This window comes from Mercenaria mercenaria, chromosome 2 (assembly GCF_021730395.1).
Source record: "Mercenaria mercenaria strain notata chromosome 2, MADL_Memer_1, whole genome shotgun sequence".
In the NCBI taxonomy this organism is placed as follows: Eukaryota; Metazoa; Mollusca; class Bivalvia; order Venerida; family Veneridae; genus Mercenaria; species Mercenaria mercenaria.
In genome coordinates, this window is record NC_069362.1 from 58844366 (window position 1) to 58861084 (window position 16719).

The window sequence follows — 16719 nt, forward strand, 5'->3', positions numbered from 1 at the left end:
GTACACTACAACATGCAGGTTACATCCTATTTTGAGGTGTATTTTGACCTATCTCTAGCTAGTAAGGATTTTTATGTGGACTTAGAAAAACAAATTTGTTTTAGAAATATTCTGACGAATGCTGAAAGTAATACTGTCAAGCTTAAATGCAAATCTTCATAGCAACCATTTAACCAGGTTAGCGATATAGGGCCATCATGGCCCTCTTGTTTCATTTTCTGAAGAACAAAAAGAAAATCCATCTCCAGTTTATGCTGACCCAGACGGAAAAAAAAGAACTATTGTGGCCTCCGTATCTACAGGCATAAACACACTAAATAGCTGAAACACTGCCAATGACTGCAGCACACATACAGCGGCCCTTATTAGACATTTGTAAATTGCATTTTATTAACAACTCAATAAATGCTGAATAAAAAACAAAGTAAAATTTGGAGTCTTGCGTGATGCAAGAAGAATATTTTCAGTCAAACACAGTAAAATCTGCTAAAATTAATTTAATGTGAGACACAGAAATTGTTGCGGTGGCGTATGGTGCAAGTTTTCAATGATAACAAATAATAATATAATGCAACTATTTCATGATTGAAATACTGTCATAGTTTCAAGTATAAATAGACATGCCTTGGGATTCCGGTAAAACAAAAAAATGCAGTGAATGAAAGCTATAAGAAGATTCTTTGTGAGCAAAGAACGCCACTAGTCAAACATAATAGCAGACTCGGTTTAACTGAGTCTGTTCATGAGAGGTCATGAAATGTACAAACCCTTCATGGCCTTAGCAGTAGCTTAGGCGGAACGCTATTATCCGTATATTGTTTCTCCACTAAACATGCAAATCGGAATGTTTGAAAATGGACTTTGGACGAAGTAACTTTAAAGAACATCATTTTGTGATTTAATGCTTGTATAACACCAAATTACTAGAATTTCTTAGCTTTAGTAGATAAAATCAGTAATTAGGTTGATTTTTCACGATGATTGGTGTCATCTATGTTGTTTAAATATGTACAAATGAAAGCTGTAATATTCAGTAATATAACCGACGTGTCAAACCTAGATGCTGACTTAATTTAGCCTGAACAAAAATGTTTTTGTTCCTTCAAATCACAATATGTAATCAAAGATCATAACATGGTAATTAACGTATCTATTCAAACAATACAATCATGTAATGTTAATTCAGAAATATATATAGAATTTTAAAAGCATGAACAATGAACACAAATTAAGCCGCTAACACTGTAAAAAACTTCAATATAAGTCTTTGATTGTAATTTTACATTGAAAGAATCGGACACATATATACTGTCATATTTAATGTTTAAAGTGGTGGTAACATATCGTCTTTTTTTGCATCATCATAATTTTAGCTCCAATCAGTTCAAGAGCATGGTCCTTTTTGGTCGACCAATATGTGGCGGAGGTGCTTTATTGCAAATGACATTTTTGAATGTAACCCATAAGTCATCAGAAGATTTTGGCTACTTATACGTTACACTTTTTGGTGCCCACATCAACCAGAGATGAATTTCACAAACTTTAATATCTTTTGTTGACTTCCATTTTGATGTAGATGTATGACATTTAATTTGTGTCCTACTCTCACAACAGTGCCACTTTATTTCGACTCTTGATTTCGCCATGAGTAATTAAAATTTTAGAAATTAGATTTTGTTTATTCTGTAATTTGTATGTAAATGGCAGTATGACGCAAAGAAGGTAAAATTGAATTATAGCCCCTAACAAGACCTTGCTTCAGATTAAAAGATGTACTTCATATTAGATATTAATTTACCTTTCTAGTTTTATGATTTAGACAAATATATAAAAAGTATCTTGCCGTATTCCTTTGTAAAGTACATTACATAACATAGAACAGATACATTACAATACATAATAGGTACGTTACCTATAGTGGCATTGGCACAGTTGTTTAATTTAACTGCATATCCTGGTAATCAAGTTTGAATATTAAAATATATGCATAACATAATATTATAGGGCAAAAAAAACCCACTTTATGGTGAGCTTTCGTGATCGCCCAGTGTCCGTTGTTCGTCGTCCGTTGTCAGCAATTGACTGTTAACACTTTAGAGGTCACAATTTTGGCCTAATCTTAATGAAACTTGGTCAGAGTGTTGCACTCAATAATCTTGGACGAGTTCAATATTGGGTTATCTGGGGTCAAACACTAGGTCACCAGGTCAAATCAAAGGAAAAGCTTGCTAACACACTAAAGGTCACAATTTTGGCCAAATCTTAATGAAACCTGGACAGAATGTTACCCTCAATAAAATCTTGAATGAGTTTGATATCGGGTCATCTGGGGTCAAAAACTAGGTCACCGGGTCAGATCAAAGGAAAAGCTTGTTAACACTCTAGAGGTCACAATTTTGACCCAATCTTAATGAAACTTGGTCAGAATGTTATCCTCAATAAAATCTTGGACAAGTTTGATATTGGGTCATCTAGGGTTAAAAACTAGGTCACCAGATAAAATTAAAGGAAAAGTTTGTGAACACTTTAGAGGTCAAAATTTTGGCCCAATCTTTATGAAACTTGTTCAGAATGTTACTCTCAATAAAATCTTAGATAAGTTTGATATTGAGTCATCTGGGTTCAAAAACTAGGTCACCTGGTCAAATCAAAGGAAAAGCTTGTTATCACTGTAGAGGCCACATTTATGACCATATCTTAATGAAACTTGGTCAGAATGTTAATCTTGATGATCTATAGGTCAGGTTCAAATCTGGGTCAGGTGGGATCAAAAACTAGGTCATGGGGTCAAATCAAATGAAAACCTTGTGAACACTTTAGAGGCCACATTTATGACTGTATCTTCATAATACTTAGTCAGAATGTTAATCTTGATGATCTTTATATCAAATTAAAATCTGGGTCATGTGGGGTCAAAACCTAGGTCACCAGGTCAAATCAAAGGAAAGGTCAGTTAACACTTTTGACCATATCTTTATGAAACTATCTTTATGATCTTTAGGTCAATAGATCAGGTGAGCAATACAGGGCCTTAATGGCCCTCTTGTTTCTTTTTTTTTACAAACACGTAGAAAACAAGACAGTTACCATGTTATCCAGATTCATATCAAGTTATATCTCCAAGTTTTAAGTAAAATAATTATTAAAATGAATTTAAAAACAACATGTGGCATCCCTGTCATCTTGTGACAGAACAATAATCATACAAGGTCGTTGAGTCACATGAAAAAAACCTAAAAACTCGATTAAATCAAATCGATAATGTATCTGTCAATAATGTATGTATCTATTGTGCAGAAACAAAAATAAATCTGTTATTATTGTCATGAAAAAAAACAACTTTCAGTCACATAGAAAACATATGAATGTTTAATGTGTATTAATTTTTAAATGAGTGTGTAATGGTAAATGATATTTTTTTGAAATAGTGGTAACATATCTATTTAGATTTAAAGACATACTCATATTAATATGTCGCCAATGAAATAATATCATTGCCTTTGCAATAACATGGTATAAATATTAATAATTGCATGATGAAATATAACTACTTATGGATTTTAAAACATATTGTGAAAACACATTAGGTTCATATGTTGTTTTTTTGTCTTCCCCGCAGTTTGGTAATATATCAGTTTGGTGTTCGAGGGACAGATATTTAATAGCCACACTTTATGCAATAAAAACACCTTTTTATCCAGGGATAGTGCCTTTCCATTGAGTTTTTAACCAGGTTTTCAACGAAAACCTGAGTTATTAGATTGGGGTATGTCGTTGGTCGTGCGGGCGGATGGGCGGCGGCGTCAAACTGGTGTTTCCGGTCAATAACTTTTGTTTCGGTAAAGATATTTGAATAAAACTTGGTATGTATGTAGCTTATATCAAGACAAAGGCTGGGATTGATTTTGGGGTTTCTGGGGTCAAGGTCAAGGTCACTGTTACTTAAAATAGAAAAAGGGTTTCCGGTCAATAACTTAACTTAGGAATGAGCTATCATGATGAAACTTGGTGTATAGAAAACTTATATAAAGTTGTAGCTTGGGATTGATTTTGGGGTTTCTGGGATCAAGGTCAAGGTCATTGTTACTAAAAAATAGGGTTAGGGTTAGGGTTTAGGGTTAGGGTTGTGCTTTAAAGTGGTGCACTGTGATTCAGTATACATTTTTATTTTTATGAAAAGTGTTGAAAACCAGGTTTCGTGGCATTGCTGCGTTTCTTGTTAAAATTAATCGGTAAGAAAATTAAGTATATAAGGATAAAGTGACGTTACAACAACACAAATGTATACATCCAAGTGAGGACAAGGCAAAATCGCAACATATAATTTAAAAGCACATTAGGAATATGTAATATGCTCAGATGTGTCAAGTACGTTATATATTTCAATCTGATTCTACTCACTTTACGATAGTTTGGCATATATAAATAGTTCAACATACTTTGTTACAGTTGTATTAGTATTTACACAGGTGGGACAAACTTTCACTAATTTGCATGTTTAGCAGAGAATCAATGTATATATAAACATTGAATGAACTTAAGTTAATATAACAACACAAGTAAGCTGAAAAAATTAACAGCTGCAACACAGCACTCAGAGACTGGTATTGTGATAGTTAATAAAATCTTCAAGAAAATTCTTTAGAAAAATTAAAGGTAGTGGTAGATTTCTTGGAAGCACAGAGCTCCCCAAAACAGATACATAAACAAATAGAACAGAACCAATCAAAAACAAAATAGCAGACTCGGTTTGTCTGTTTATGAGAGGTAATGAAATGTGCAACACCATCTCACACCCCAGCACCTCCATAAGCGGAACTCTATCGTTCAGAATAGTCGAGGAAAAAGCTATAAAAACAAGTCTGAGAATTGTTTGAACCTGTCTATTTTAGGTATCATAAATTAAATATGTCATTGCTTTTGGTTGGATAGTAACACTGTCAACATTTGGAGAGAAATACTGTCAACCTCGGGACCCATGACAATATCATTCGCATGCTGACAATTCTATAAGCAACTATATTTAAAATGTGCATAAAGTATTTTTAAAAGTACTTAAATATATATAATAATGACTATAATCGATTTTATGACTCTTCTCATTGTGTCTGAAATCATTCGTCCTCCACCTCTGATAATTCATGTGGGGAAGTTGGCAGTTACTTACTGAGAACAGGTTTGTACTGGTACAGAATCCAGGAACACTGGTTAGGTTAACTGCCCGCCGTACATAACTGAAATACTGTTGAAAAACGGCATTAAACCCAAAACAAACAAACAAACAAATCATCAAAATTCACTACATCTGACAAGACTGGAATCATAAGTAGTCTCGTTTCACAGTCGTAAACAGTCTTTCGCCACAGAAATTTTAGTATTTATTTTTTTGTGGTAAACTTTGGCTAACTAAACAGTTTTAATAGCAATACATTATTTTCAATACAAATTTGCTGTTCATTATTTTCATAATATCCATCTCAAAAGTATGCAGGGTTCATTAAAAACCATTTTTTTTTACAGGTTGGACAACTTTTGTGTATATTTTTCCAGTACAATGCGAGTTTGTTTTTTCCTGTACACAGAAATACCTCATTGTGTCTTGAATACGACACTGTATCCCTATAGACATACCACTGTGACATTCCGTCAGACATTTACATGGAGTATACAAGATACATTCATTGCAATAAACAATTATTCATATAAAATTAAAAAATGTCCTTCGCCTGATCAGAAATAATCGGGGGATGCTGATTTGATAAAAAAAAAAATCCGAGTAGGTTAACCACCGTGAATAGGTGAATGATCTGCAATGCATTAAATAGAAAATATGACAGACCAGTGAAATAATTGCTTCTTATTACATACTCAATTATAAATAGCTGTTGAGTTACAGTGGAACCTGAAACATCAATATTTTTCCATACTGATGTTCAAATTTCATATCGGATGTGTGATGTCATCGTATACTGTGTTTAAAATGCAGATTATCTAAATCCTTTATGACACCCACCAAATAGTTTACTTTTTTGTAATTTTTTTTTCACAGCAGGCAACTCTAATGTTTGACACTTCAGGCAAAATAATTGTGAAGTACAAATAGGGACTTTGACTTGTAACCATGTAACACTTAATAGGAAGACAAATGTTTTCCAGTTGAATATAAAAATTTTAACCTTCCAAATTTCAGTTATTTAGAGAACTACAAGGGATCAGATCAGACAGGATAACATACCTGACCAGAGCAGAAGGAACAAATGGCCTGAAGCAGGCATGAATTTGTCAGCACGTTCACAACTTCGGCTCAGGCGGACAGCTGGGAAGAGGCTAAACAAGACTACTCAGAAGGGTGCTCTAAGTTGAGAAAATTTGAGGTATAGATTATATCACTAGTTATTAGCTTGTCTGAATTTTCGAAGAAAATCTACAAGGTATTGACGTCACGTGATTGTTGGCATTGGCATTTGTTAAAATTTTTGTTTAGGTCTGCCTTTTCTCGTTTATCATCATTAGGGGACTATAACGTAGGCCAAAACTTTGAAGTATTCATTGTTTAATAGGGAAATATATAGGGCCATGCTAGAGTGGACGTTATACTGTTTGTTTTAGGAGGATTTATTACTAAGTATTATACTAGATTAGAATCCCCCCAAATAAACGAAACTTACCGTAAGTTGATGTTTGGTTGGGATTCTTTGTAGTCATATAACACTGAAGTGATCAGATGAGATGGGTGCCACGCCCAGCATATACCTCAGCATTTAAAGCCCATATTTTTATACAGGAACGAAAACTAAAGATCCAAGACACCTTGGATATGCCAACAAAATTATTATACATATAGATTGATAAATTCGAAATTTTTTATGAAATAAGGGAGGGTTAACATTGTGCTTCCTCGGGTGAGCATCTGGTCACTTCACTGTTATATGACTACAAAGAATCCCCACCAAACATCAACTTATGGTAAGTTTCGTTTATTTGGGGGGGATTCTTTTACGTCATAACACTTCCGTTCACAGATGAGACTTCAAAGCCTAAGTTTCTGTATAAAAAATGATATTCGACCTGAAGTCACCCACCTTGGAATATGTAACAATAACTGTTTATGTTTAACAGACATTTATTAATACTTTAAACCCTTATTATATACATACTTTAGCAAGTATGATTATTCATACAATACATCCAATATCTCACACAACTGTTATATCATTAACAAGCGTTATACTGTAAATCCAGAATTTGCATTGTCACTTTTCACAAATTGAGCACAGCACTACCATAGTCTTTCTCAACCACTTTCTTATCATAAAAAGCTCAAAATGTCCTTACACTGGACCAACCCGCAGTCTTTAATATATCCTGAATGGAACAGAGGAGTTTTTGGCTTTTGAAACTGAAGCTGACCTGGTGCTGTGTGCTTTGAAATCACATTTTATGCCAGCTTTATACATAACAGTTTTTATCCAACGGCCAATTGTGGCACTTGTTACTGCTTTATATGGCTTAATATAACTACTAAAGAAATTAGTTGTACTTCTTAAGGTTACGAAGTAGGCCTTGAGAAACAAAAATCAAACAACACCAAATCATAGAAAGAAAGATTTGTTTGACATGAAAATTAAACAGCATGTAAAACATGTATATTACTTTACGAAACAAGTGTCAGTGTACTGATATAAACATTGAATTCCAGAACATGACTGCCTATAGGGACCCCACTTCCGGACAGTCAAACGCCTTTAAAAACTCACCATTTTCAAAGAACTGTTACACATGTTTGTTTTGAAGCATTTGCAATAGTGTGCGAGTGGTGAAATTTCACATAACAAGGTTTTCATCAATTGTTTATCTTTATTTCTTTACAAATGGCATTCATTTTCAAAGGGAAACAACTTTTTCTCGACGATTACTTAAAATAATCGGAAAAGTTGTCCCCCTTTGAAAATGAATGCCATTTGTACATAAAATAATCGGAAAAAGTTCTTCCCTCAGCTTATCAATAGACAATAAATGTAAACTCTGGCATCTAGATGCTAAAACCAAAGCAATAAGCATAACAAGTTTCAATGTTAACATTTTCAAACAAAGCTCTTCATGAGCTGGCAAACTTCTCAAATAATTCAGTACTAATGAAACATCCCATGTTTCGCTATATCTCGATTGAGGAGGTCTCAGATTAAAAATTCCCTTCATCATTCTTAAAAGTAAAGGATGTGCCCCCACAGAGCATCCATCTATCACAATACCTACTGCCGATAATGAAGACCTTGCTGAATTTAAAGCACTGTAACTCATACCTTGTTCAAAAGCATGCTAAAAAATCTAAAGCTATATTTACATTTGTCTGAAATTTACTGATTTTCCTTTCACTGCAATAGTTAAACCATTTCTTAAGATACATGTGTACTGTTTCTGGGTTCCATGTTGCCATGAACACATAATGATGTTTGCAGCTCTTTCTGATATGTTTTTACCTTGCAAAGTCTCCCTGACAAACGACAAACCAGTAACGTTAGATTCTTGTGCAGCTGATGGATTTTCTGTGTTCCTGGTAATGTTAACAATGTGTCGTGCACTGGAAGAATGTAAGGATCCTGTATCAGATGTTCCATCACTGTAGGGAACCATGTTTGTGTCAACCAGATGGGTGCTATAAGGAGGCACTCCCCATAAGTCTGGGAATCAGGCTGAAAGGTGGAAATGCATAAAAATATAAATCTGACCAGTTCATAGCAAAAGCATCAATAAACTCTGCCTCTGGATCTGGTTTCCAGGACACAAACCTATTCAGCTGAGTATTTAGCCTAGATGCAAACATGTCAATTTCTGGTTTATCCCGGATATTAAGAATTTTCTCAGCTATGTACCTGTCTATCATCCATTCAACATTATCATTTTAATGTCTTGACTCATAGTCAGCATCATTCTCAGAGCCAAGAAAATGTACTGCAGAAATCCATATATTGTTATCAATAGCCCAAAGCCACAGTTTTTTGGCCAATGCATTGCATAATTCTGACTTAATGCCACCAAGACTATTTACATAAGACATTGCACAAGTATTGTCTGTTCTTACCTGCACATGAATGTTTGAGTCTTGTTTATAAAATGATTTTAATGCATGGAAAATTGCCAGCAGCCCCAAGAAATTTACATGATATAAGGCCTCATCATATGTCCATCTACTACCTATTTTCATATTATTACAGGTTGCACCCCAGCCTGTACCACTTGCATCTATAATAATCACTTTATTTGGGGGACCGTGTGATATTTTTCTTGAAGCTGTTGGCAAATTTTCTATCCGTCAACTTAATTCCTGACGCATGGCGTCAGTAATTTCCATTTTTTCATCAAAATTACCACATCTAGCTAGGCATTTTGCCTTTTCTTTTTCCATTTCTCTATAAAAAAGCGGTCCATATTCTACTTGCTGAAAATGATGCTACCATAAGACCAACTGCCCTTGCGACTTCTCTAATTGTCACTATGTTTTTGTTTTTAAGTTTCTTGCATTCAAACAGTAGTACTAATTTTCTTTCTTCAGTAAGATAAACAACCATTCTAACAGAATCTATATGGTTTCCCAGGAAAATAATGTTCTGAACTGGTTCAAAAACTGATTTTTTCTCATGAATAATGAAACCTAAATCAGACATTACATAGATAGTGTCTTGAACATTATGTTTACACTCTATTTTTTGTATCAGCAAGAAGCAATGAATCGTCAATGTACTCGGAATTTGAATGTCCCATTTGTCGTAATTTTGCATAAATGGGTTTCATCAACTTGTGAACTTCCTGGGTGCTAGTGCTAGGCCGTTAGGTAAACAAGTGTATTCTAGAATTTTGCCGTTCCAAATAAACCTTAGATAACGTCTGTGAGGCTTATCAATATTGACTGAATAGTACGCATGACGTATATAAATTGATGCCATGAAACAATTTGGTTTAACCAACTTTAGTGCAGTTTCAAAAGTGTCCATTTTGAAATGGTGATATTCGACAGATTTGTTTATTATCCCCCGCCGATGAAATCGGGAGGGGGGTATTGAAATGGCGTTGTCCGTCCGTCAGTCAGTCCGTCCGTCCGTCCGTCCGTCCGCAGCCATTTCTCAGTAACTACTTGGTAGAATTTCATGAAACTTGAAATAAACATGAACCAACATACTGCGATGATGCCCGTCAAGTTTTTTTTCTGATTGGTCAATTTCCCTCAGAGTTATTGCCCTTGATTTAATAAAAAATGTCTGTCTGCAGCCATTTCTCAGTAACTAACAGGTAGAATTTCATCAGATTTGAAATAGACATGAACCAAGATACTGCCCTGATGCCCGTCAAGTTTTTTTTATTTGATAGGTCAATTTCCCTCAGAGTTATTGCCCTTGATTTAATGAAAAATGTCCGTCTGCAGCCATTTCTCAGTAACTAGCAGGTAGAATTTCATCAAACTTGAAACAGACATGAACCAAGATACTGCGACGATGCCCTTCAAGTTTTTTTTCGATTGGTCAATTTTCCATTTAGTTATTGCCCTTTAATTGTTTAAAAATCCACAGATCTGTACATAACAAACCAACCAATTGGAAGAATTTCATTAAACTTCTTCCATTCTTTTCCATGCACATTTATTATAAACATGTGATGTTGTGTACCTACACCTGGTCACCACCTTACATTGGTCACCCCCCCCCCCCCCCCCCCCCCCCCCCCCCCCCCCTCTTTTTTTTTTTTTTTTTTTTTTTTTTTTTTTTATTTTTCGTTTTCTACCAATATTTATAATCAACATGTAAACTGTTGTATCCTCACCCCCCCCCCCCCCCCCCCCCCCCCAAACCATTCATTTTCTTTTAATTTGATTTGATTAATGAAATTATTTGCTTCTTGGTTACATTCTTAACTTTTTGCAGGATATATTTTTTTGCCGTTCCTCAACTCTGACCCTTTCGGCGGGGGATTCCAATTCATCGAATTTGCTTGTTTCTTTTAAATTTAAAATCAAACGGTATTCACCATCTTTTTTAGGTCTAACAAAAATTGGTGAAATAAATTGATCTTCTTCAAACTGTGCCTGTTGAATGACTCCAGAATCTAAAAGTTTTTGGACCTCTTGTTCTATAATTTTTATACGCCCGTTTGAAAAACGGGACGTATTATGGGAATGCCCCTGGCGGGCGGATGGGCGGTGGGCGGCGTCCACAGACTTTGTCCGGACCATATCTTCTACATGCATGGAGGGATTTTGATGAAATATGGCACAGTTGTTCACCATCATGAGACGGAGTGTCTTGCGCAAGAACCAAGTCCCTAGGTTTATGGTCAAGGTCACACTTAGAGGTCAAAGGTCAAATTCAAGAATGACTTTGTCCGGAGCATGTCTGCTTCATGCATAGAGGGATTATGATGAAAGTTGGCACATTTATTCATCATCATGAGACGGAGTGTCATGCGCAAGAACCAGGTCCGTAGGTCTAAGGTCAAGGTCACACTTGGAGGTCAAAGGATACAAGAAAGAAAACTTTGTCCGGAGCATATCTTCTTCATGCATGGAGGGATTTTGATATAACTTAGCACAAATGTTCACCACCATGAGGCGGAGTGTCAAGTGTGCAAGAACCAGGTCCCTAGGTCTAAGGTCAAGGTCACACTTAGAGGTCAAAGGATACAAGAATGAAAACCTTGTCCGGAGCATTTTTTCTTCATGCATAGAGGGATTTTGATATAACTTGGCACAAATGTTCACCACCACGAGACGGAGTGTCAAGTGCAAGAACCAGGTCCCTAGGTCTAAGGTCAAGGTCACACTTAGAGGCCAAAGGTCAGATACAAGGATGACTTTGTCCGAAGCATTTCTTCTTCATGCATGGAGGGATTTTGATGTAACTTGGCACAATTATACACCATCATGAGACAAAGTGTCATGGGCAGTTCCCTTCTTTAGAATTACTTCCCTTTGTTGTTACTATAAATAGCTTATATTGTAACTTTTTCATTACTAGTCGTAGGGAAAAATCAAGACCACTTTTCTGTAGTACAACATGCATGCTACATCCAATTTTGAGGTGTATTTTGACCAATCTCTACCTGGTAAAGATTTTTGTATGGACTTACAATTTTTTTTTTTTTTTTTTATTATTTTTTTTTAAGATTAACTTCCCTTAATTGTTGCTATAAATAGCTTATACTGTAACTTTTTTATAATCTACCATAGGGAAAAAAGAGTCCACTTTTCTGTGGTAAACATAGATGTTACTTTCCAATTTTAGGTGTATTTTAAGGTATCTCTACCTGGTAAGGAGTTTTTTTGTGGACTTAGAAAAACAAAAGTATTACAATGATTACTAAACAATCACAAAATTAAAATTCCATTTGCAAATACAGGTGCTAGAGTGAAGAAATTTGCTGTGACGGGCGTATATTGTGACATTCTGGCACTCTTGTTTCTTCATGGCAATCAAATTTTTGAAAAGGATATATATTTTGTTTTGGAATTTCTTTATCAAAATCAATTTTGCAGTGTAATGCAATATTCAACACACTGTCATCTGAAATCAATTTTCGCCAATTTTGTTAAAAAAAGCGTAGCCTACCTGCTTGAAAACTTACTGGTGCTGGGAGATCAACTACTTCCTGTTGACCTCGGTCTTCTGGCCATTTTTTGGACGGCTTTGTGTGTACAGATTACTACGAGCAAACACACTGCCTCTTCTGTATGGTGGTCTTCTTGCACCTCTCAAGAAACGTGCTCCACCTCTGAACACACGCCTGCCATTGAACTGTGATCTGTTAAATGCTACATTTCTACTTATCTTGTTCATCTCTTGAATGTCTTTGATATCCTTCACAATTGTATCCCCATACAACATGTATTTATATGAAGTAGAAGCCGAACAAAGATACGGAGCTTTGGATCCATATCTTTCTTGTGATACTCCTTTTTACGACAATTCAACCATTTATTAGCTTGACCTTATAGAGCTATCGAATTCATAGCCAGTTCTAAGTTCTCTTGATCAAAGGTTTCTGCATAAACATCCAGCACTTTGGCGATATTACAAGCTGCTTTCACAAAACAGTTCTGAATGCCCCGAAGTTTCGAATCCTCCATTTGTGTATGTTGTCTTAACACACTCCATACACCTGGGTTCACCTTAGTTTCTTTCAAACTTGCAAAGTTTTCTGGCCTATGAATGTCTTTAACAACATTTTCGTAATGATCATCAGTCATACCCTCACGAAAAGCATCATTTACAAGCTGCGCAAGCTGCTCATCAACAGGCTTCGATGTCAAATCTTACTAAACTTACCGAACACAGAGTTTTGTGTATCATCATTCAAAGAATCTTGGTTCGACCGTTGATCATTTAAACTGGCAATAGATTATTCATCATCGTTCTGACCTGACCCAAAATCATAGTTTTCATCATCAACATCGTACTGTGTATCATACTCATAGTCGTACAGATCATCAACACGTTTGGTCAGACTTTCAACTTTTTCATTAGTTTTGTTTATGTTTTGGTTCATTTCCCGTAAAATGGCTAACACCTCTTTATTAAAGTTCTGTGCTACATTCGGGCCGAGCCACGAGAATTCAATTGGGAACTGCGAGCAATCTGGTCATCCGCTTTAACATTACCTGCACTCGTTGACGATTTCTTCGGCCTAGAACCTGTGACAGGTCTTATATTGTTCTCTGCAGCATGCTTAATCATGGCTGCGGCCATATTTTTCACATACCTGTGCATATGTCACAGAAAACAGTCGAAAGCGGAATAATATTACCGCAAAAAGAACTATATTTTGTGAACTACGTAAGTTCTAAATTTAGTTAGTTCCTGAAAACAGTAGAGGGAAAAACCAAGAATAAAGCTTAACAAATAAAAAAGAAACTCTACTATATCGCAAAGACTGTATTTATCAACGGCTAAATATCACGTTGATTTTATAAGTTTAATATAATATTATACTAAGTGTTATAAATCAAAGCAGTTTCGAAAAACATGACATTGATTTATGAATATATGCTAAGGCAATATATGCTAGGTGACACTGAACTGAGAACACGTCCGTTCAGGTCGAAATCACTAGCGCACTGAGGTATATGCTGGGCATGGTGCGCATCTCATCTGTGAACGGAAGTGTTATGACATAATGCCTTTGTGTAAAATGTTTGTGCCACATTTTCCGTTGTGAACTTAAAATATGTTTAAATGTCTTGTTAAATGCTATTTCTGATAATTGTTTTCTCTAATGTTTGTCAAAGACTTGAATATTGATGAGCATAATGGACAGTTTTATTGAATCTATTGCATTTTATTAGCTCACCTGTCACATAGTGACAAGGTGAGCTTTTGTGATCACCCATCGTCTGTGCGTCCGTCCGTGTGAGCGTCAACAATTTCTTGTCTGCATGATAGTGGTTTCATTTATGATTTTATTTTAACAAAACTTGCACACAACTTGTATCACCATAAGATCTTGGTTCCTTTCTTGAACTGGCCAGATCCCATTTTGGGTTCCAGAGTTATGGCCCCTGAAAGGGCAAAATTAGCTATTTTGACCTTGTCTTCACAATAGCAGCTTTATTTATAATTTGATTTTTACCAAACTTGCACACAACTTGTATCACCATAAGATCTTGGTTCCTTTCTTCAACTGGCGAAATTCCGTTATGGGTTCCAGAGTTATGGCCCCTGAAATGGCCAGAATTAGCTATTTTGACCTTGTCTGCACAATAGCAGCTTCATTTATGATTTGAATTTAATCAAACTTGCACAAAACTTGTGTCACCATAAGATCTCGGTTCCTTTTTTAAACCGGCCAGATCCCTTAATGGGTTCCAGAGTTATGGCTCCTGAAAGGGCCAAAATTAGCTATTTTGACCTTGTCTGCACAATAGCAGCTTCATTTATGATTTGATTTTAACCAAACTTGCACACAACTTGTATTACCACAAGGTCTTGGTTCATTTCTTGAACTGGCCAGATTCCATCATGGGTTCCAGAGTTATGGCCCCTTAAAGGTCCAGAATTGCCTATTTTGGCTTTTGCAGCCATATAGATACTTCATTTATGGTTTTATTTGATACAAACTTCCAAAATATCTTCAACAACAATAAATCTTGGATTCCATGACAAATCAGATCCAATCGTAGGTTCCAGAGTTATTTTATATCTGATTACCTCCCCTGATTGTAATCAAAATGGATTTATATCAGTAAGTACTTATAGGGACTTACTTGAAATTTCATTATTGTCATTAGTTGGACTGAGCCAATCAGGATAACTATGGACTGATTTTATGTCAAATTACCTCCCTTTATTTCAAATTAAAATGGGTATATCTCCGTAACTAATGAAGATACTGATCTGAAATTTCATTTATGTCAACAGATTTATTTGGCAGATCCTTCTTTTGTTCACTTACAATAATTTTTTTTTTAATTACTTCCCTTTTAATTTACTATAAATAGCTTATTTTTAGTAACTTTTTTATTATTGGCCGTAGGGAAAAACCGAGACCACTTTTCTGTGGTACAACATGGATGGTACCTACAATTTTTAGGTGTATTTTGACATATCTGTACCTTGTAAGAATTTTTTTTTCTTTTTGGTTAAATTTCTTCCCTTTGTTGTTCCTGTCCTTTGGACTTAGATATTTTTTCTGAGGACCTTCTTGTCCTCAAGTGCAATGATAACAGGTGAGCGATATAGGGCCATCATGGTCCTCTTGTTACCTCCCTTTATGGCTCAAAATGTAAAAGTTGTGAACAGTGTTATAAAGTAGCATTTTTCTAACCATATAATTACCTACATCCTTCATGACACCCCCCAAATAGTTCACTTTTTTTGTGATTTTCTTTCCCAGCAGGCAACTCTAATGTTGGACACTTTGACAAAATAATTGTGAAGTCCAAATAGGGACTTTGACTCATAACCGTGTAACACTTTAAGTCTACTTTGTAAATGTTTTCCAGTTGAATATAAAAATTAAAATCTTCCAAATTTCAGTTATTTAGAGAACTACAACGGATCAGATCAGACAGGTTAACATTCCTGACTAGGAGATAGAACAAATGGCCTGAAGGAGGCATGAATTTGTCAGCACGTTCACAACTTTGGCTCAGGCAGACAGCTGGGAAGAGGCTAAACGAGACTATTCAGAAGGGTGCTATAAGTTCAGAAAATTTCAGGTATAAATGATATCACTAGTTATTAGCTTGTCTGATTTTTCAAAAAATCTACAAGGTATTGTCATCACTTGATTGTCGGCGTTGGTATTTGTTAAAATTTTTGTTCAGATCCGCCTTTTCTCAAAGAGGTACAGCTTTGAAACTTTGCACACTTGTTTATCATCATTAGGGGACTATATGTAGGCCAAAACTTTGATATGTTGGTGTCCTTCCGCATTCGCACCTTGGTTAATATTTTGATGCACTTTCTCTTTATCTCTGTAATTACTTGATGGATTTGTTTCAAACTTGAAATAGTTATTCCTCATCATCACCCACATCATATGGCACAAGGATCAAAACTCTCACATCAGTATTTCATGAATTATTTCCCTTTTTAACTTAGAATTTCAGGTTAAAGTTTTGATGCACTTTCACTCCATCTCAGTTATTACTAAATGGATTTGATTCAAACTTAGAATAGTTGTTCCACATTATTAACCACATCAAATCACACAGGGGCTTCAACTCTGGCATTT

At 35.4% G+C, this 16719-nt stretch overlaps 1 long non-coding RNA gene across 1 annotated transcript in view; it reads left to right on the forward strand.

The window, feature by feature from the left end:
- Nucleotides 1-16719, forward strand: part of LOC123562774 (uncharacterized) — a 62083-nt gene that overhangs the window by 24266 nt on the left and 21098 nt on the right. The window contains exon 4 of the long non-coding RNA XR_008369831.1: nucleotides 16020-16201. This is a non-coding gene — a long non-coding RNA (uncharacterized LOC123562774). The remainder of the gene's footprint in view (nucleotides 1-16019; nucleotides 16202-16719) is intronic.